Source organism: Leucopleurus acutus (genome assembly GCF_964270905.1).
Source record: "Leucopleurus acutus genome assembly, chromosome: 5".
NCBI lineage: Eukaryota > Metazoa > Chordata > Mammalia > Artiodactyla > Delphinidae > Leucopleurus > Leucopleurus acutus.
Window position 1 is genome coordinate 15,407,728 of NC_139147.1, and position 21,729 is coordinate 15,429,456.

The window sequence follows — 21,729 nt, forward strand, 5'->3', positions numbered from 1 at the left end:
TGCCTGTGTCAGGAAGGAAGAAATTTTCCTCTACACTTCTAGGTTCTTCTGGCTGGTCTAAGAATTAAATTGGCATAAAACAGATTAACAGGAGAAAATCAAACATAAGTTTAATAACACATATACATAGGAGAGATGCAGAAAAACTGAGTAACTCACCAAAATGGCTGAAACCCTCACCTTAAATACTGTCTTCAGTTAAAGACAAAGTGGTTTGGGACTTCAAAGGAAAGTATGTAATTCACATGGAGATGGAAAAGCAAATGTTTGGTAAACAAATATTTGGTAGGCCATGTAGAGACAATGGGACACAGAGAGGAATTTTAATAAACAGACTTTGCTAGGTTCCCTGTCTACCATACTTAGTTCATACTATAGTTATCTATGATGATAGCTCTCTTCCTGGAAGAGGTCCGCTATCTACATTCTTTCAGGTAGTTAGGGGAATGTCAAAGTTTCTTCTTGTGTCCTTTGGACCTTGATTGTTGTCAGCTCAAAATAATCTACATGCCAAAGAGACATGCTGGGGTAGAAAATTTTGCTCCCCTACACCTGCTAACACAACATCCATTCTGAAGCCCAAAGAACAAGGAGTCATTTTGACTTTCAAATCTTATTTAATAAATATATTTGGTAAGACTATAGCTGCCATAGATAGTGATTCTTCTGATGGATCTGGGCAAAAATCAATAGAAAACCTTCTGGAAATGATTCACCATTCTAGATGCCATTAAGAACACTTGTGATTCATGGGAAGAGGTTAAAATATTGACACTAACAAGAGTTTGGAAGAAGTTGATTCCAATGCTCAAGGATGATTTTCAGGGCCACAAGACCTCAGTGGAGGGAGTAACTGTAGATGTGGTGGCAATAACAAGAGAACTAGAATTAGAAGTGGAACCTAAAGATGTGACTACATTGCTGCAATCTCATGATAAAACTTTAACAGAGGAGGAGAAGAGCAAAGAAAGTGGTTTCTCCAGATGGAATCTACTCTTGGTGAAGATGCTATGAAGACTATTGAAATGACAACAAAGAATTGAGACTATTACATAAACTTCATTGACAAAACTGTGGTAGGTTTTGAGAGGATTGACTCCAAGTTTGAAAGAAGTTCTACTATGAGTAAAATGGTATCAAACAGCATTGCATAGTATAGAGAAATCATTCATGAAAGTAAGAGTCAGTTGATCCAGCAAATTTCATTGTCTTATTTTTTTTTAATTGCCATGTCCACCCCAACCTTCAGCAACCACCATCCTGGTCAATCAGCAGCCTTCAAGATCAAGGCAAGACCCTTCATCAGCAAAAAGATTACCACTCTCTGAAGGCTCATATAATGGTTAGCATTTCTTAGCAATAAAGTATTTTAAATTAAGGTATATACATTTTTTGTCATAATGTTATTATTGTACACTTAACAGACTACGGTATAGTGTAAACATAAATTTTATATGCACTGGGAAATCAAAAAATGTGTGTCTTGCTTTATTGTAATATTCACTTTACTGCAGTGGTCTGGAACTAAACATGCAGTATCTCCAAGGTATGATGGTACCACCAAGTCCAAGGGTTTAACAGCCAATCCCCAGGATATAGAGAACAGGAGCTCAAACAGCTTCCAGCCCAGGGTTTGTGAAACTTCCTTCTAAAGCATAGCCACAGGAAATGCAGTTCCCATCTTCTGCAGTTATCGTGTCTTAGTTCAAACTATGAAATTCCAGGTATTCAGGACCAGGAAAGCACAGTCTGAGTCAGGGTTTCACCCTGTAGCCAGGCAGGGTCGTAGAGTAGGAATACTATCCTGAAAACCTTTCATCCCTGGGTCATAACCTTCATCTGAGAGAAAGGAGAAAGCTTGAGAGAAAGGAGAAAGCTTGTCAGCTGAGAGTCACCCTAAGCTACACCTGCTACAAGACATCCTTAAATTACCTTGATTCTCATACTATATGGACTACAGGTATAGTTAACCTCCCTCAGCATGACAGCAGATTATAATACTCCGAGTCATCTTCCACAGCTCATTTCAAATGTCCTCTCTAGGAAGCCCTCCATGGCCCTTTGAGTTGGAATTGGTGCTCATATCACTGGTCCTGAGTTCACATCAGCTCTTTTTCCTCCACACTCTGCCTCTGCCTCCAATCTCTTGCCATACCATCCCACTGGATGCTGTTTCGGAGTTTCTAACAGAGATAAATTCATTTACAATATGGGGTTGAAAGTCGGGAAAAGGAGATCGTGTCAATATATTCCAACTGAAAATTGAATATATAAGTAAACACAATAGATAAAGGAATTATATAAGCTTCCACTCTCCGGACAAAATTGAAATGGGCAAAGTATTTGGAAAACAGTGTGAAATTCAGTGTTGAATACGTTTACCATTTTATTTGGATATTAAGTCCAATGTATATATGCTGGGATATATTGTGAAGTATTAACTCATATTCTCCCTACCTCTATCATGTTGCACCCCTCTTATTCAGGCTGCTGGACAGGAGGATTACAGGGACCATGTTCCATGTATGTATGTCATTGCAGCTCACTCAGAGAACTAAGTGGCCATATTTTACCTTTTGATTTTCAAAAAGTTACTTTTCCATGTTACCATCACACACACACCACCATTTCCCATCTTCAGAGTCAGTAAAAACCTCTCTGTCTGGAAGGGAGGGAGAAAAGATGCAAAGTCATTTAAAACATCAGTCAACAAAATAATGTCTTTGTCATAGGAGACAATTTGGGGGGATGTAGACAATCTTAATCTACAGTTAAAAGACAAGGAAAGAGAGAAAGAGGAACAGAGAGGGGAAAGAAGAGGGAGAAGAGAAGGAAAAGGAGAAAAAGAACAGATCTTAACCCCCTCCCACGGAATACTAACAGGCCCAGCAACAACAGATAAGCTTTCCAGCAACTCTCCCATCAACATGCAAGTTGCTCTTTTATGTCCAAACACTCTAGAACAACATGGAAAAGCAACATGGAAAATTGGAGAAACAAGGACCAAGTTGAGAAAATCTGTGAGAGTGAGTTGACCTCAGAATAATGACCTCATGTTTGAGATTTTCTCACAGGATGACAAGAATTTGATTTCCCTCCTTGAATCAATGTTATTTCTAGACACCCTTGGGCTGTCTGGAGATTCCAAGTTGCCCAGAACTCAGTTTTTTGACCCCATAAATGTGGTAACATTCTCTTTAAAATGAAGGATCAAACACCATGAGTGTTCATTCGATCTTTCTCTTCTTCCCTCCCCACTGCTCCTTTCTTATCTGGTTTCCATTCCTTTTTTCTCTTCCCACTTCAACTATGATTTTCCCCTTTTATTCATAGTTCTTTATTTCAGCCATATCTGGAATATTAGAAATGTCGAGACTCACCTCTTATTTGCATAAGAAACAGTTTCACCTGTCACTCTCTCTTCTTTGTACCAATGTTTTAGAACCTGCTATTGAACAGATGTATTCATATCTTTCCATGCCTTTAGAAAGAAGGGGGCTTAGGACTATTAGAATCAGAATTAGGACACCTATTTTCTAGCCCCATGCTTCCATCCCCTAAATAACTTGGAAAATCACTTTATTTTTAGCCATTAGTCTCCTTATTTGCAAAATGGATGAGTTCGGCTATATTTCCATCAAAGTTCCTTCCAGTTTTAAAATGCTACAATTTCCAGTGGAAAAAGACTCATATCTAAATTCAGGTTATTCAGGGGAAAGGAATTAATTTTGTTCCAGACACCAGAAATATTATTCCATGTTATGAGAAGAAATAATATAAAATGCTCATACAAGTATTCATTCAGAACCACTACAACTAAAAATAAATTCTTCTTTATTGTCTTCTGTTTCACTTTCTCACTCTAATGTATTAATTTCTCCACTGATGGGTTTTTTCCCATATTTTCTTTCCCCTTTCTGGCTTACAAAATGGGAAACTGGTTCAGCTTATGTTCAAACCTTGTCTCCTTGACTACACTCCTAGAGGATCCTGTTCTCTTCTCTTAAACATCACCTGATGCCACTCACTGTTTTCAACTTGTACCTCACTTCTTCCTATCTTCCTGGCAGTGTCACTGTCCAGTGATCTGTCTCTCTGCCAGTTTCCATGTAAACTTCATATGACCACAGCTGTTTCTTATTTGTGCTTGTGTTTCTGGTCCTAGCTGGTACCAGACCCAAGTATGCATCTAATAATGAGTGGTCAAATTAATTAATCATAAAAATTGACATATCAAGCTACAAAAAGACACAGGGGAATCTTATATGTGTTTTGCTAAATAAAAGAACCAGTCTGAAAAGTCTTTATATTATATGATTTCAACTATAGGATATTCTGGAAAAGGCAAAACTCTGAAGATAATAAAAAGTTCAGTAGTTGCCAGGGGATGGGAAGAAGGAGGGAAAAAGAAAGTAGGGGGAGCACCGGGAATTTTCAGCTCAATGAAAACAATTCTATATGCTATTGTATGATGGATACGTGTCATTATTCATTTGACTAAACCCACAAAACTACACAACACAGAATGACCTCTAATGTACACTATGGGTCCTCAATAAATAATAATGTATCAATGTTGATTCATCAATTGTAACAAAGGTACCACACACTTACAAGATGTTAATAATAGGGGAAATTGAGACAGAGAGAGGAAGTATATGGGAACTCTGTACTATATGCTCAATTTTTAAACTTAAAACCGCTCTAAAAGATAAAGACTATTAATTGTTTAAAGGATGAACCAACTTCCAATTCTCAGTCCAGCACATAAGGGCCTTGGAAATTGTCACTGTGTCCTAACAAGCAAAAATCTGAACAAGCTGAAAAATCAACAAGTCTTCTCAGATCTGTGGGAGAAGTGAGGTCACAGGGCAAACTATTGTCTCTACAACTGGAGAAAATAATAGATGAATGCAGAAAATCGCTACTTACTGGAGCAGCAATCCATGAGCAGACACCTTTGCAGGAACCAGGGCCAGGGTAGGAAAACATAAACTGTATTGATGAATTGCTGGAAGCTCAGTGTGGACAAGTCTGAGTTAAAAACTCCAGGAGGACCCAGTCAGAGGGAGCTCCCACACTTTTATGAGTTTTACCTCCAGGAGCTCTGTGAGAATCTTCTGGTTCTCACAGAGAATATAGAATAAAAAGAGTGAGCAGTGAGCAAATATAGGAGAATAATGAATATAGGAGAAAAATCTCCTCCTGCTTTCATTGGGGTGAGGAGAAAAGTAACAATTTTGAAATATGCCAGAGCACTCTGCTCTTAATAAGACCAGCCATCAAGAGAAACTATCTTACCAGAACCTAAACTCCTGGGATTTTTTGAAAACCTAATCAACCTGAGGAAGAGAAATACCCAACTCCATCCTTCTCCAGACTTTCAGATGGGGGAGGAAGGAAAACACCCAACTGCAGCCATTTTATCCCACCTAAGTGGGAGACTGAGAACCCTTATGAAGTTCATAGTCCAGAAGCACAAGCTCATAAAAAGATTAAATCATAGCACAATAGAACATTTCCCACCCCATACACACACCTTCCCACCGTATTACTAAAGGTCTATTTACACCAGTTTATTTAACTCAGACCATGGCGTCTGGCTATCAAGAAAAAATTATAAGACTAAACACACAGTACGAAGAGGAAAAGCAAGCATCAGAACCAGACTCAGATATGACAGGGATATTGGAATTATCCAACCAGAAATGTAAAACAGCTATGGTTAATATGCTAAGAGTTCTAATGGATAAAACTGACAGCCTACCAGAACAGATGGGCAATGTAAGCAGAGAGATGGAAATTCTAAGAAAGAATTAAAAATAAATGCTAAAGGTCAACATACATTGTAACAGAAATCAAGAATGCCTTCCATGGGCCTATTAGTAGACTGTACACAGCTGAGGAAGGAATCTCTGAGCTTAAGGGTATGTCAGTAGAAACTTTCAAAACAAAAAAGCAAAGAAGTAAAAGACAGGAAAAAAATGAAACAATATTTAAGAACTGTGGGACCACTACAAAATGTATATCATACCCTTAATAGGAATACTAGAAGGAGAAGAGAATGAGGAACAGAAGAAATATTTGAAGCAATGATGACTGAGAATTTCCCCAAATTAAGATCTGCTGTGGTCTGAATGTTTGTGGTCCCCAAATTCATATGTTGAAAACTAATCTCCAATGTGACGGTGTTTGGAGGTGCTTAGATCATAAGGGCAGAGCCCTTATGAATGATATCAGTACCCTTATATGGACCTGTAAAAGCTCCCTTACCCACTTCTGCCATGTGACGTTTCAGCTAAAACATGGCCATCTGGGAAGCAGGCTCTCACCACACACTGACTCCACTGGCACCATGATTGCATTCCTTGGTATTTACCCAAATGAGCTGAAAACTTTCATTCACACAGAAACCTGCACGTAGATGTTTAGAGCAGCTTTATTCATAATTGCCAAAACCTGGACGCAACCAAGATGTACTTCAATAGGTGAATGGATAAACTGTGGTACATCCAGACAATGGAATATTATTCAACGCTAAATAGAGCCATGAATAGACATGCAGGAAAATTAAATGCGTATTTCTAAGTGAAAAAGCTACGTACTGTTTAACTGCATGACATTCTAGAAAGTGAAAACTGTGGAGACGGTAAAAGGATCATTGTTTACTAGGGGTTGGGGGAAAGGAGGGATGAAGAGGTGGAGCACAGAAGTTTTTCAGAGCAGTGAAACTAGTCTGTGTATTAGAAAGGTGGAGGTATATCATTTATACTTTGTCAAAACCCATAGAATGTACTAAAACAAGAGTGAACCCTAATGTAAACCACGGACTTAGGATTGCAATGACATATCAATGTGGTTCATCCATTGTGAAAAATACACCACTCTGGTTTGGGATTTTGACAGTAAGGGAGGCTGTGCATATGTGGAGGCTGGGAATATATGGAAAATCTCTGTACCTCTCACTCAATTTTACAGTGAGCCCAGAACTGTTCTAAAAAATAAAGTCTACCTTAAAAAAAGAAGGATGAACCCACATCAGACTCTCCAGGTCACTTGGTTTTGTCCACATAACAAACATGAAGAAGGTAAAAACAGCTGGATAGGCTCTCACATTTCATGCTGACATTAGAACTAGTTGCTAGGCCTCCTATTTTCAAGCCTAAGGAGTTTTTCTATAGCTGGCTTGCTTTTCATTCAGGTCTTGTTTGCCTTTTAGTTGTTTCTTTATCCACCAGCTTTTACCTTTTTTCATAGCTTTTCCTGCAACCTGGGCATTGCTTATATCATTTTCTTGTCTGTGTCACTAATTAGCAATTGATTTCTAAAAATTCAGCTCATCATCAATAAATGTTGTTACTAAGTAGTCAATTAGAAAAAAACATCTCCCAGAGATTTATGGAGTTATTGTCTCAAATCTAGCTTTGGTGAACTTATACATTAAGACCTCATGTCCCAGGAGGATTATCTGTGGCGACAGCAACAGGAGGTGAACCTGCTCAACTCAGCCGGAAAGTTCAGCATCAGGCTGGTGAATCCATCTTCCCTGGACCCCGTGGTGTCACAACCAGCTGACTAATGCTCTAATTATGGGCTCCACTTTTGCAACCTGTACAGTTTAATGGGCATCACATTTGCTTTGGGTCTAATGTCCATTTTTAAATTGACTGTCATGCCATTAGCTTTTGGTTCAGGGGACTTGCTTCTTCCTAGGAAGGGAGTTTGGCAATTATATCCATCGACCTGCTCTTGCCCTAATGTATTAAGGAGAGTTCCTCAATCTTGGCTTCCCACGAATGCAGTAGCACTTTGTTCCCTTAGCAAAACTCTTTTTTTATGAAACTGCATTAATCACCTACATAAACCTACCTCCTCATGTATCCCTGCCTTCGTATTCCTCCTCTCTGAAGCCCTCCCCAGTTGTCAATGAAAGGAAGTTCAGACAATGAGCTGTGTTCTCTGGAAGGGCAAAGGCGACTCCTCAGCCATGTTCTGATAAATGAATACAAGAATTCATTGTGCACGGCAGTGAAGAACGTTCATGTTGATCGGATAACTGTGACTTAAAATGCCCGCAGATGATATACACCAGGGAAAAATCAACACAATTAAACACACAGCCTGGATCTAAGCAACAGCATCAGATGTATTCATTTCAAACCAGGATACACTCTGATTCTCTCATCTCTCTCTCTCTCTCCCGCTCTCTCTCTCTCCCTGAAAGTCTATGACAGAGTAGGTAACACAAAGGCAAAATATGAATACTTTATGTAAAGAAAAAGACAACCTGTAGATTATTTTCTCTGGCCAGGTAATAACTCAATAGTACAGAGAGAATGGAATTGTTGAGGAAAAATCATTCAACAGGCAACAATGGTTATTGGTTACGAGGGTACAGAAAACCATTTATCTCAAATATGTGCTGGTGGAAGATAACCCCAACTACTAAAAATCATATTTTAAAAGAATATTTAAAAGATTATGAAGAGATATCACTACACCCTTATCAGAAGAGCTCAAATAAAAAATAGTGACATTATCAAATGTTTATGAGGATGTGGAAAAACTGTATCTCTAATACCTTGCTGGTGGAAGTACAAATTGGTACATCCACTTTTACACCATATGATTTGGCAGTTTCTTAGACTCATCAGTTTCTTAAAAATAATGTGGTAGCTTCTTTAAAAAAAGAAAATTAAACTAAACATATTTATCATATGACCCAACAATCACACTCCTGAGAATTTATCCCAGAGAAATGAAAACTTAGGACCACAGAAAAACCTAGACATGATTGTTCATAGCAGCTTTATTTATAATAGCAGATGGCCAGAAACTCCTCAGATGTACTTCAACAGGTGAATGGTTAAACAAACAGTGATACTTCCACACCATGGAATACCACTCAGCACTAAAAAGACTGAACTTGAAACATGCAACAATTTGAATGGATCTTAAGAGGATTCTGCCCAGTAAGAAAAAAAGCCAATCTCAAAAGGTCACATACTAGATGATTGCATTCATATAGCATTCTCAAAATGACAATATAATAGAGATGAAGAAAAACTAGTGTTTAGCGGGGGTAAGGAATGGTGCGGGACAGAGAGACGGGTGTAACTATAAAGGGGTAGCATGCATGAGATATTTATTGTGATGGAATAGTTTTGTATCTTAATTGTGATGGTGGTTACACAAATCTGTAGCATGGGATAAAATGACATACACACATTGTACCGATGTCAATTTCCTGATATTGCCATTGCACTATAGTTATGAAAGATGTAACCATTGGCAGAAACTGGATGAAGGGTACGTGGAATTCTCTTTTTCTCTGTGGATAAATAATTAATTCAAAATTAATGCTTAAAATAATATTTAATAACAAGAAAATTCTCACTATAAACAGGATACCTAATACATATACAGAAAAAACATGCATACTTATACCACCGCAAAAAAAGTGGTTTAAAATAAAAACACCTCTACTGGTATAGTAATGATTGTGCTTGGGTATCAGAATTTATATTTGATGTTTCTTTTCTTTACATAGTTTCTCCATTGAACTCATATGAATTATATAATTTGTTCCCCAAATTCTATTTTCCTGTGCTCCACCAAAAGGGCAGACCTTTAAAAAACAATAAGTTATACATACCCTACTAAAATGAATGAACCAGAAGCTGTTCCTGGAAGAAAACTGCAGAAATAAAAGTCCTCCCCCAAGAGGATCAAATAGTTCCTCCAAATAAAAATCAAGCAGAATCTCATAAGAACTCTATTTGTGTGAGATATATTTTTTAAGCTAATACAGACCCCAAATTAATAAGACAACCAGATACCATGCATGCTTATAACACTTTAACCAAATACACTAATTTTATAACTACTAAAGCAATGGTGATGATTTGATTGCAGTGTATTTCCCTACCTCAACAAGGTAACAATCAGAAAGGATGTGTTACTCATTATGCTTAATATAAATCATCCATTATGACCACTGGAAGAACACCGACCATGTGGTAACTGGTAAATCAATCTGAGATGCACATAAATACTAAAGTCTTTATTGAAGTGTCTTATATTTGGTAATTACTGTATGCTGTACTCTATTTTATGCTTCCCTTGTGAGCTTCTTTGGTATTCATATAGAACAAATAACTTATTCAAAGTCTCTATATTTAATGCTTAATATTTTCTCTTTGGATAATCTACATTTATGAACTAATTTTTGTAAGTATTTCTAAAGTAGACTCCACACATCTCCAGGATGAGTTTAATGACAGGAGATAACTGGGGTTTATGCTTTTCTCCAGCTATTTATGAAAACAAAGAACAGCCTATTTATTATTCAAATGTAAAACCTCTATTCATCAAAAAGCCATTGATTTCACATTTTCAACTAAAAGAATCCTGAATTATTTTAAGTCATGAAACAAATGCCATCCAAATTGGAATTTCAAGATAGGCTCACAATCAAAAGGAACATAACCTGAAGCTGAAATTCAAATAAATGCTTAGTTTCATCTCATTTTTTCAACTTGAATAACAGGAACGTAAAAGAGAAAAATACACACATAAATACAAACAAAGAAAAATTATCTTAAAGCAATCGACATTCAAAAGAAAATCCTGCCTACTGTTGTGTCAGAAATAGAAACAGACATAAATGTGAGTATCTGAGTTGAAAGAATAAAACAAATATACACATAGATATAGGCAGTGTGGTGTAAAGATAAAGGACAGATGAGCACAGACTGGGGACCCCTATACCCAGGATGCTCATAGCTGAACAATGACCAAGCTCAGGGCCAGACCAGGGAACCTCTCAATTTCAGGTTACAGCCTCTGTTTGGAGCTGTCCTCCTCCAGTCAGCTCCGCCATACCCCAGTACAGAGATGCACAAGTTCTTGGTGTCATTCACACAAGTGCTACACTCTTGCCTTCAGACTTCAACAGAATATTGTGGATTTTTCAAAACTCCTGTCTCATATCTGTGCCTTCACCTGAAGCCTCCCTGCATCTGTGGAGTAAAGTAAGGGGTAGACCCTGGGGCTGGCGGTCATCCTAAGTGTCTTCTCTTTCCACTCCTTCCTTGAAACCCTTCTAATATCCTGGCTAAGAGGATACGGGTCACCATATAGGAAATACTCCATCCTCAGGCGGGTCTATTCAGGCCAAGTACCAGTCCTGTCTCTGCTTCTGGGACCACATAGAAAAATCTACATTTCTGTGCTGCAGCAGTATCATCCCCGTTATTACTAATATTTCTTGGGCCATCATTCACGTTCTAGGCATCCTACTAACAACTTTAAATGTATTGCCTCATTTGATCCATTTAACACCTTTAATCAGCAGGTGCTAATATTTTGTTCTATTTCACAGAAGAGGAAGTGGAAGTGGAAGACAGTTAAGTAACCAGCCCATGACCACCAAACTAGTGAGTGGCACGATCAGAATTTGAACGCTTTATTCTTAATCATCCACCACCCTCAACATATTAGCCAACAACTTTGTACTCTCCCTGAGATGGCTCTCATGCAGATGAAACAGTCTCATTTTCAAAGCAAAGAAATCATAAGGTTCTCCCCAATGCAGTGACCACTAAATGGACATTGCCTCAGAGATCCTAGCTGGAATGCAAATAGTTCATTAGATGAGCTGGTCAAATTCAGAGTATGGTGAAAATAGCATAAGGAACGCAATTGAAAGGTGTTACATGTTTGCAGTGTCAGAAGTGCCATGGAGATGGTTGAATTACCTACAATACCGCTGTTCACAACACCCCATGGTGCCCCCGTCATTCTTCCTTCTTCCTAAGATTTCGAGAGTTATGGAAGCGTCTCAAAGAACTTTGCAGTATATCTGTGACAATAAGCTTCTATGGATTATATAATCTTCTCAGTTTATAAATGCTTTGAATGTAGTGGCAGCATCTTACTTAGCTTTGTGTCATTTACACATACTTTTTTGTTTTTTTTTAATTTTTTTGTTTTAATTTTATATTGGAGTATAGTTAATTAACAGTGTTGTGTTAGTTTCAGGTGTACAGCAAAGTGATTCAGTTATACATATACATGTATCTATTCCTTTTCAAATTCTTTTCCCTTTGATGAAGAGAAAAATCAATAAGCAACAGTCTACATAGAACCAGGAAAACCTCAGAAGTAGACACTAATTCATTCTCACAGCCCAAGGCACAACTTGTCATAATTTGGTCTCCCCAAGAAGCAAACCCTAAGACAAGGACTTGGTGCACAGCCAGGAGTTAATCCTCAAAAACAGAAGTAAGGGAAAAGTAGATGGCGATGGAGGAAAGTCAGTACATGGTGTGTTAATGAACTGGATAACATGGTGGGCAGCTGTGGCTCAGTCTCTCTGGGGATCCTCTGGGAAACTGCAGAACATTCTTCAGAGTTGTCACACCAGGTAATGGGAAGCAGAGGTATTATTCACCTTGAAGGTAAAGACTGCCTCCATGGGTGCTTACTCTCCTGAAAGTCTGAATTGCCCCTGGCCAAGTTTCAGCAGCCTTCTGTAGCTTTGGAGAAAACAACTCAGAGAAAACCCTTGGCACAATATTGGTGAAGGACCCTGGCAATGGTACATGGGGCAGCTACCCTAAAATCAGGTGGGCTGAGGGCATATGCAGAGTATATCACAGCATCTGTTCTACCATCTTCATCCAGACCTTCTAAAGTAAGCTTGGAGTAGAATGTCTCCTGTGGTCTCAGATCTTCAAGGGAAGGCCCAAAGTTTAAGACAAGAGGCATCTGTAAGAGATAACCAAGAAATGGCCTGACACATGCCAATTTATAGAAGTGGGGGAACAAAATGAAAATGGGTACCTATATTAGTGTGCTAGGATTGCCATAACAAATATCACAGACTGGGTGGCTCAAACTGGGTGGCTCACAATCAAGGTGTCTGTAGGGTTGGTTCTTTCTGAGGCCTCTCTCCTTGGCCTTTTTCTCCATGTATCTTTTCTCCATGTATCTTCCCTCTGTGTGTCTGTGTCTTAATCTTCCCTTCTTACAAGAACACCAGTCACATTGGATTAGAGCCCACCTCAATGACTTTGTTTCATCTTAATTACCTCATTAAAAATTCTATCTCTAAGTACAGTCACATTCTGAAGTACTAGGGCTAAGACTTCAACATATGGAGTCCCCCCATTACAATATTTCACTCCCCAGCTGGAGGTTTGCTAAGTTGCAGGAATTCTTACTTCCCTGGAGAAGAATACGGTGTAATTGTACTCTGGAGTGTTTGACATGGATGCACTAGAGTTTAGGGGTATTTGTGAATATAGAGTCTGGTGTCTGCCTCCCTCTGGAGAATATAAAAGATAGAGATGCTGACAGGAGAGAGGAAAAGAACATCAGAAGCAGCCTGAATTTGGAATGGCAAGGACCCCTGCCTTTCCCATGGGTTCAGTGAACACTTGAAGGTAGCCAGGCTTGCACCATCTTGATGCGGAAGGATATGCAGGGCAGAAGATGGTAGAGGGAGGGTTGGAAGAAGACAACCGTAGAAGGAATTTCTTGCCACACAATTCAGAGTCCACATGGAACACACAACAGACCACACAGCACCCCACAGATGAGCCAGAATTTGGAGGTCTGCCACACAAGTCATTAACAGCCAGAAGACACCTACAAATAACATGAAGTAGGTAAAAATCTCTTTCTCCTTTTCATTCTAACCCCTTCTTTCCCATGCTCTAATCCTGGAGGAGCCAGTAGCAGGAGGTAGGAAAAAGAGAAAAAAAGAAAGGAATAGAAAAGGGAAAGACTGCACCCCTACTTTAGATGATAGGTCAAACCTGAGCTGGGGGGAAGGAGAGAACCTCAAAACTGGATATGGAGCTGAAGTTTTTGTTAAGACTGGACTGAACTGTTTAAGACTGGACAGTAGAATGGGACTCTTGTCCAATGAGGCAAAAGGACAAGAAAGCTATGAGATCTTGCCCAGATTTCATCCAAGGGTAAGGGGAGAGGATTGGACAGAGTATGCTTAAATACAATAGATGAAGAAAAATAAAGTCTCTTATTTCTCTCCTTGTTGAGCTCATCCAACACACCAATAGTATTTCATGTTCTCAGACAGATTACTGAAAAAAATATTCTGAACTAGCCTCTTTCCCAGATATCCTTCAAGTTATATTGTACCCAAATCCATATTTTTTAGACACCACTTCTATCCCATTATTCCTCTGTCCAAAATTCTCCATTGACTAGGTGGTTTAAAAGATAAAGCCCACTATTTTCTACTTGTCCATAAAGGCCTTCTCCACTAATCCCCATTCCCAGATGCCTGATGATTTTTCTTTCTACATTCCAAACTTAGAGGTTGGAAGGGCTATATCATTAGTTTCTCAGGGATCCTCCCATCATGCCCTGCAGACATTTTGAAATGAAAATGCTATCTCAATGATTTGAGGTCAGGCAATCCAAAGCATCCATTCCTTCATTCAGTTTTAAACAGCCAGTGTTGGCTGCCACATGTCAGAGTCTATGGCTCTCCCTTATCCCAGGCTCCCTAAAGAGTTCACGTTAGCACTAAATGGAGTCCCATTATCTTTATATCTGACATTTTCCATTTTGTGAGATTGTACATCAGGACCCGATCATGAGTTCTCTTTTGTGTTTTTGAACCTTATGTAAGAACCTAAGGTCTGACTCTTTACATTTCTCCTCATTTTCTTTGGTACTAAGTAAGTCAGAAAAAGGGTGGAGGGATGATATAGGCCTTTTTAAATGACCCTGATTCTCTGAACTCATGGTCCCCTCCCACAGAGGGGAAAGGAAAACTTACATGATTAAGCATAATCATCTTACCCCTTGAAGAGGTGGGACCATATCAAATATGGACCGTCAAGAGTTCGATGTCCTTAGGAAATTTGGGGGCAGGTTTTGAGCCATAAGTAGCAAAGTCTCTATAGAATTTCCTTGGACTTTTACATTTTCTTGCAACCAGTGACACATTTAAAGGGCAATGGCTCTTATTGTTCATCAGTCAAGAAAATATATTTGCAAAATCTAGAATCCAGGCACAGTTAAAATCCACATTTTTCTTTCTGGTCCTTTTATTTATTTCTTTAAAATTGTTTTATTGTTACCATGCAAGCCTGTGCCTGAATTACAGCCTTTAATAAAGCAATGGCAGTTTTATTTCTTGGGTGCCTCATGACCACATTAACCTCTTCTCAGTGGAGTTATTAATTGTGCATTCTGCCCACACTCCTTTGGCGTGGCTTCCAAGGAGAGAGTCAGAAGTCTCCTTGGGAAGGGAAGGACATGTTTATAGCCAGTCCCATGGGAGTGTTTGCATAATTACTGGAATGATTAAGGAGGTGTTTTTGGACACAGACAAGTGTACTAAGTTTTAATATGTTTCGTGACAATGCATAAGACGAGTGCATGATACAGGACACTGCAGGTCACCAAAATAAATAAATATGTGCAGAGGTACTAGAATAAATTCAGGCCTGGGTATAAACAGAAACTTCAAGGGGAAATGAGCTTTGATTCTTGACAAGAGAATTGTTTGTGATCTGAATGAGGACAGCTGTACAGAAGAGGTAACAGAGAGCCCGGGGACGCAAAGTCTTAGATGGTTTTCTCTAATCCCATGTTGTAAAGACAGCTTAATGTGAGCGACGGGGTGGCAGGGGGAGCTTTGATTAATTCTGAGATTGAAGCTAAACCTTTTCTAATTTGACTCGCCGATTAATCTTGTAACTATGCATCCTTAATCAAAACTCAGAAGGAATCTTTAATCTTGTGGATATAAAACACAAGACGATTAGAGGCCTTTGACCCGCCCGTGCTTCCCAGCTGCTGCCTTCTTTTCTATTTTCTAGGTACTTCCTACTGCTCTTCATATCTCATTCTAGTTATAGAATACAGGACTGGTATTCTGTAATGTTAGAAGAATGACTGTGAAGAACATAACAGTTAAAGTCCCATATTCAATCTGTCATCTATTCATTCATTCATTCTTCTTTTCTTTCAGTGGGTAAAGAGCGTGTATTATGTGGCAGGCATTGTTTTATATATTAATAAAGAGTGTGAACAAGACTGTCACATCTACTTTTACAGACCGCACCTAACAAGGACTTTTTCATTCATTCTTTGCTAAGTAACCAAATGCACGTGATCTAGGAAAATAAATATGCTTCTAAGAATTAAATAATACTATAGGAAAGCTCTTCTCATTCAGATGACTGCAAAGTACAAATTATTTACTGGAGAAATCCAGTCATATGTCTGGCAAAATGTTTTTGGATGCTGTTAGAAGGTGGATAACCAGGTGATAAAATTCACCATTCCAGCATCACAAGATTTAATAACCGGACGAAGGCTTTAAATGGTGCCTAAGCCATCTTTTATGCACAATAAACAGGGTTCCAGGGGAAAGTCCTCCCACCCATGCCCATCCTAATCACATCTTTTATAGAGGAATATTCCTGCAGACAAGGAGAGTATTCAGATCACACCTGTCCCTTGAGCCAAATACTACCATATCCAGGCAATACCTCCCTCCTATTACCACTTTATAAAGCCATGTATTTTAAGAATGTTATTAAAATCTTTCAATTCTTCAGCTCCAGATTCAATTTCAGTAGGCGGACCAAATTTAAACGAACAGCAATTGGCAAAACCAAACAAAAAAATCCCTACAACAATAAAAAATACTAAATTCTCTGGAAGATAATTCCCTGCCACTGTGACCAAAATAATGATTATTATGAAATATAAGTTTTCAAGGGAGAGAAAGCATTGATTTTGTTTTTCCAGTTTTTGAAAGAGTTTTCTAGGTTGGATCCTTCTGAATTCATGTAAACAAAGCGGTTGACTGGCTGCATTTTATTCCTCCCCATTGGTCCTTTGCAAGTAAGAAAGCACCCACAGTGCTGGTAAGGGAACAACATCATTGAAATAATACAAAAAGAGTAATACCTGCACTCAGATTTGTTCTACCCGTTATACTAAAATACTTGGGCAAAACTCACTGTGGCAAAGTGTTAAGTGACAACACCCACAGCCAAAATGATATTTTCTGTTGACATTGCTGAATAGAAGAGCATAGGAAATGCCAAGATTATTAATTTGTGTGAAATACACGTCCCTCTTTTCAGCTTTTCCTCTTGGTTGAGACCAAATGGATTCCCAGAGATATGCTATAAGGTCCTCCAGAGGCACCAGACACCAAGCTCTTTGACTCTTATTTATTGCTTGTCTAGAAGACACTTTGGTGTTGTGGAGGAGGAATATTAGCTGTACGTCAGTCACACTTTATTTGTGAGAGACTTTGCTTACTTAGAGCATGTTAATCAAAGGCACACTAGAAAATATTAAATCAAAAAGAGCTTGTCAAACAGAAAAGACTAGAAACCACAGCGACTCTGCGAAAAAGCAGTACTCACGTCAAAAAGAATGCTCTTTACCCAAACAGTGCCCTATCCAACCAAGAGGAAGGGACCAAAATATGAAGAGCCTGGATCTCAGAAAGACGAAAAAAGACATTTTTCCAGTGTTTCTCTTTTCTGCCACCATTCTGGAATAATAGAGGAAGAGTCAGGGGGAGTCAGAGGAAGCAAAGACTGTGGCCACTTCCTGCCTCTTCTGACTTGTAGCTCCAACATTTGACATTCAGATGACTTGCTTGCTCCTTATAGCTCTCAATAGCTGCCAGATGATCTTTTCTTTTTAAAAAATTTATTTTTGCAATATTTAAGACATAGAAAAGGAAATAACAAATAAGTCCCTATGCACCCACCCCTACTTCAAGAGATAAAATAGTACTAATCCATTATATTTAATGCCCTTTGTTTACTCATTACAAATATACCTTCATTCTAAAGGTAAACACTGTCCTGAATTTAGGGTTTGTCTTTTCCAATCTTTTTGTTGTTGTTGTATTTTTATTCTGTCTCTATGTAGCCCTTAACAATTTTTGTATTGTGTTGTATGTTTTAACCTTTATATACTCTTTTTTTAAATTTGTTAACCTTTATATATTTTTAACATTTATAAGTTTTGCTTATGCTTTTAACTTTTACACATTCTGCGATTTTCTTTTCTCAAGACATCATTATGTTTATAAAGTTCTCCTATTAATATATTTGGCTCTAGTTTATTAATTTTCAGTACTGCATAGTAGTCCATTATATAAATACACCACCATGAGTTAATTCACTTTTCTGTTGACAACTTAGGTTGTTTCTAAGCATTTGCTATTACAAACCATTTTGCTGTGAACATGTCTCTTGTCTCCTTGACTATATGGGCAAGTTGCCCTGGAGTATATTCCTTTGGACTGCTGAGTTATAAGGTGAGGGAATCTTCAACTTTACTAAATATTGTAAAACTGACCTCCAAAGTGGCTACACCAATTTACATTCCTCCTGCTGCGTATAGGAATTGCCATTGCTTTATATCCTTATCACAATATAGTGTTGGAAGGTTTTTAAAATTTCTGCAAATATGATAGGTGTGAAATTATAATCATCTTTTCAAGTGATTATTAGTCATTTATGTTTCCTCATCTGTGAGGTTCCATGTTGCTGTGTGTGTTTTTTATGGACCTCGTTTTTTATTGTGTTGTTTGTCCTTTTCTTATTGATGTGCAGAATTTCTTACATACATGGCATTTTAATCCTCTGTTGATTACACGTGCTGCAAATATTTCTTTTTCACTCTTATTATGATGTCTTTTGATGAACAAAGTTTTTATTGTAGTATATGCCATCCATATTTTTTATAATTTGTATTTTTCCTGTTTTATTTATTTCATGCTAGAAGCCATAAAGATATTCTTTGTTTTCTTCTAAATTTTTTTGGTTTTATTTTCACTGTCAAATTTTTAATATACCTTGACTCGATTTCTTTATGAAGTGTGAACTAGTATGGCATAGAGATAGAAAGCATGGAGTCTGAAGCCAGACTGCCTGAGTTCACATCTCACCTCCATCACATTTTAGCCTGTCACTTAACCTCTACATGCCCTAGTTTCTTAATCTGTAAAATGGGTATAAAAATAGTAGCACCTATTGATAGATAAGTGTGAAGTTGCAACTAGGATATACAAAAACCTCTTAGAACAGTACCTACTAAATGCATTTAAGTGATTACTATTATTGTTGTTGTTATTATATGAAGTAGGAATCTAATTTTATTTTTGTATATGGATAACCAAATTTCCTACCCCTGTATACTAACTAGCTGATCTCTTTCTCACTTTCTAACAATGCCATTTCTGTCATACATCAGCTTTCATGTGGGGTGAACATTTTTCTAGCTTCCTTATTCTTCCGTTGGACTGTCTATCCTCTAGAAAAATTTCAAGCCTACATTTAAAATTCCCTGAGTTCTAGAAGTCCCTGAAGTTGTCACTCTGGCCTCTTCTTCTTTTATCTATAATCCCACCTCAATAATATATTTTTAGTTGTTTGATAAATAACTGAAGGAAAAGGGCATTGTTGGTTCCCTAGGGCTGCCAAAACAATGTACCACAAACTGAGAGACTGAAAACAAAAGAAACTTATTGTTGCTTATTTCTGGAGGCTGGAAGTCCAAAATCAAGGTGTTGGCAGGGTCATGGTCCCTCTGAAACCTGTAGAGGAATCCATCCTTGCCTTTCCCTAGTTTCTCGTGGTTTGCTGACAATCTTTGGTGTCCCTTGGCTTGTAGATGCAACATCTAATCCTTCATCTTCACATAGAATTTTTCCTGTGTCCCTGTCTTTACATGGAGTTCTTTTTGTAAGGACATTAATCAAATTGGATTAGGGATCCAACCTATCCCAGTAGGACCTCATCTTAACTAGTTATATCTGCAACAACTACATTTTCAAACCAGGTAACATTCTGAGGTACTGGGAGTTGGGACTTTATTTTTGGGGGCGGTACCATTCAACCCATAACAAGGGCAAAACTAAAACTACTAACCTTTGGCTTCGATCAAATCTTCCAACCCTCACCTGAACATCTCAGTCCACCTGCTGAGGATCCTTGCCATACTGCCTTCAATTACAGTGGTTCAATCCTCCTAGACCCAGTTGTCCTAACTCAGACAAATTTTAAAACAAATAATTTCAAACTTCAAATAGCCAACTATATCAGGAGTTTGTAAAGAAGGAAGATTTCAGAATCCTACCCTTAGAGATCCTGATTCAGTGGTTGGAGTTGATCAGTGCTAATGCAGGTGATCAAGAGGACACACTTTGGGAAACATTAATCCAGACAACGTGTTAAAAGGCACATTTCTAAAGAAGGGGAAATCTGCAGAACAGCTCACCTCATTGCTCAACACTCAGGCAGCTGCTCATCAACCCAAAGGTCTTGGAAGAGGCTGTCTGCAGAGAAATGGAGTTTTCCTGATAAGCAGTCTAGAAAATTAGATTAATACTACTTCAGAGTTTAAAACCCACTCTTAGAGGATTACAGAATTGAACTGGTTCCATTTTTTAATTAGCAATTCAATTGTGTCTTCAATTTTCACAGGCTGCAGATTCCCTCAAAGTCCAAAGTAGGACACTGCAGTAATCTATTCTACATTAATAAAGCTTGGACCAGAGCTTGCTTTTTTATTTGGAAAAATGAAATTAAAAGACAACAGCTGGTATTTGTTGAAATCCTACTATTTGCCAGCATTTTTCTGGGCAGTAGTGAGACAGCATTAAACAAAACAGACATAATCCCTGTTATCACAGAGCTTTTATTCTTGTGGATGGGAGATGATTGAGAAGCAAGATAAATTAATAAAATATGTGAAAACTCCAGGATGATAGAGATTTTTGACTGTTTCATTTAACACTGCCTCTCAAGTGCCTAGAAGAGTCATTGGCACATAGATGAGGGTCAGCAAATGTATATTGACTACCAAATGGTGATAAGCGCGATGGCAGAAATAAGGTAGGAACATGGACTAAGGAGTGGGATGGGTGCGATTTTAAATGGGAGAATCAAGGAAAGCCTCATAGAGAAAGGGTTTTTGGAGTAAAGATCTGAAGGAAGTGAAGATGGGAGTCATATATGTATCTGAGAAAGAAAGGGACCAGAAAACAGCCTGTGCAAAGGCCCTGAGATGGGAGCAAACTTGGTGTATTCAAGGTAGCATTGAGAGAAGGAAAGGAGAGAAGGAAAAGTGGGAGCATGGAAAGTCAAGGGCATTAGGAATGGACAGATCAAGAAGAGGTAAATGGGCCACTATAATACCCTTGGCATTTGCTCTGAGAAGGGCAGCCACCAAGGGTTTAAACAGTGGAGTGATAGAAACTGCTTATACTTAACAAGTGTATTTCAAGTGCTGTGTTTTGAACACACTGAAGGGCATAAGCAGGAAGCCATTGAAAACACCCAGTGAGACTGTCTTCTACCAAAATGGTGGCAGTAGTAGGATGAGAAGGAATAGGATTCTAGGTGTATTTTGAAGATTTGGGCAACAGGATTTCCTAATAGATGGAATTTCAGATTGGATGCGAGAAAAAGAGAGCAGTTGAAGATGTAGCCAGGCAAGGATGTGCAGGAACTCATACTTTAATACACTGCTGGTGGGAATATGAAATGGCACAACTACCTTGGAACACTGTTTGACACTTTCTTTAAAAGTTACCCAATACACCTACCATTCTACCTGGACATTCTGTACCTAAGTGATTTACTCAAGAAAACTGAAATCAAATGTCTGAACAAAGACCTCTACTGAATGTACATAGCAGCTTTA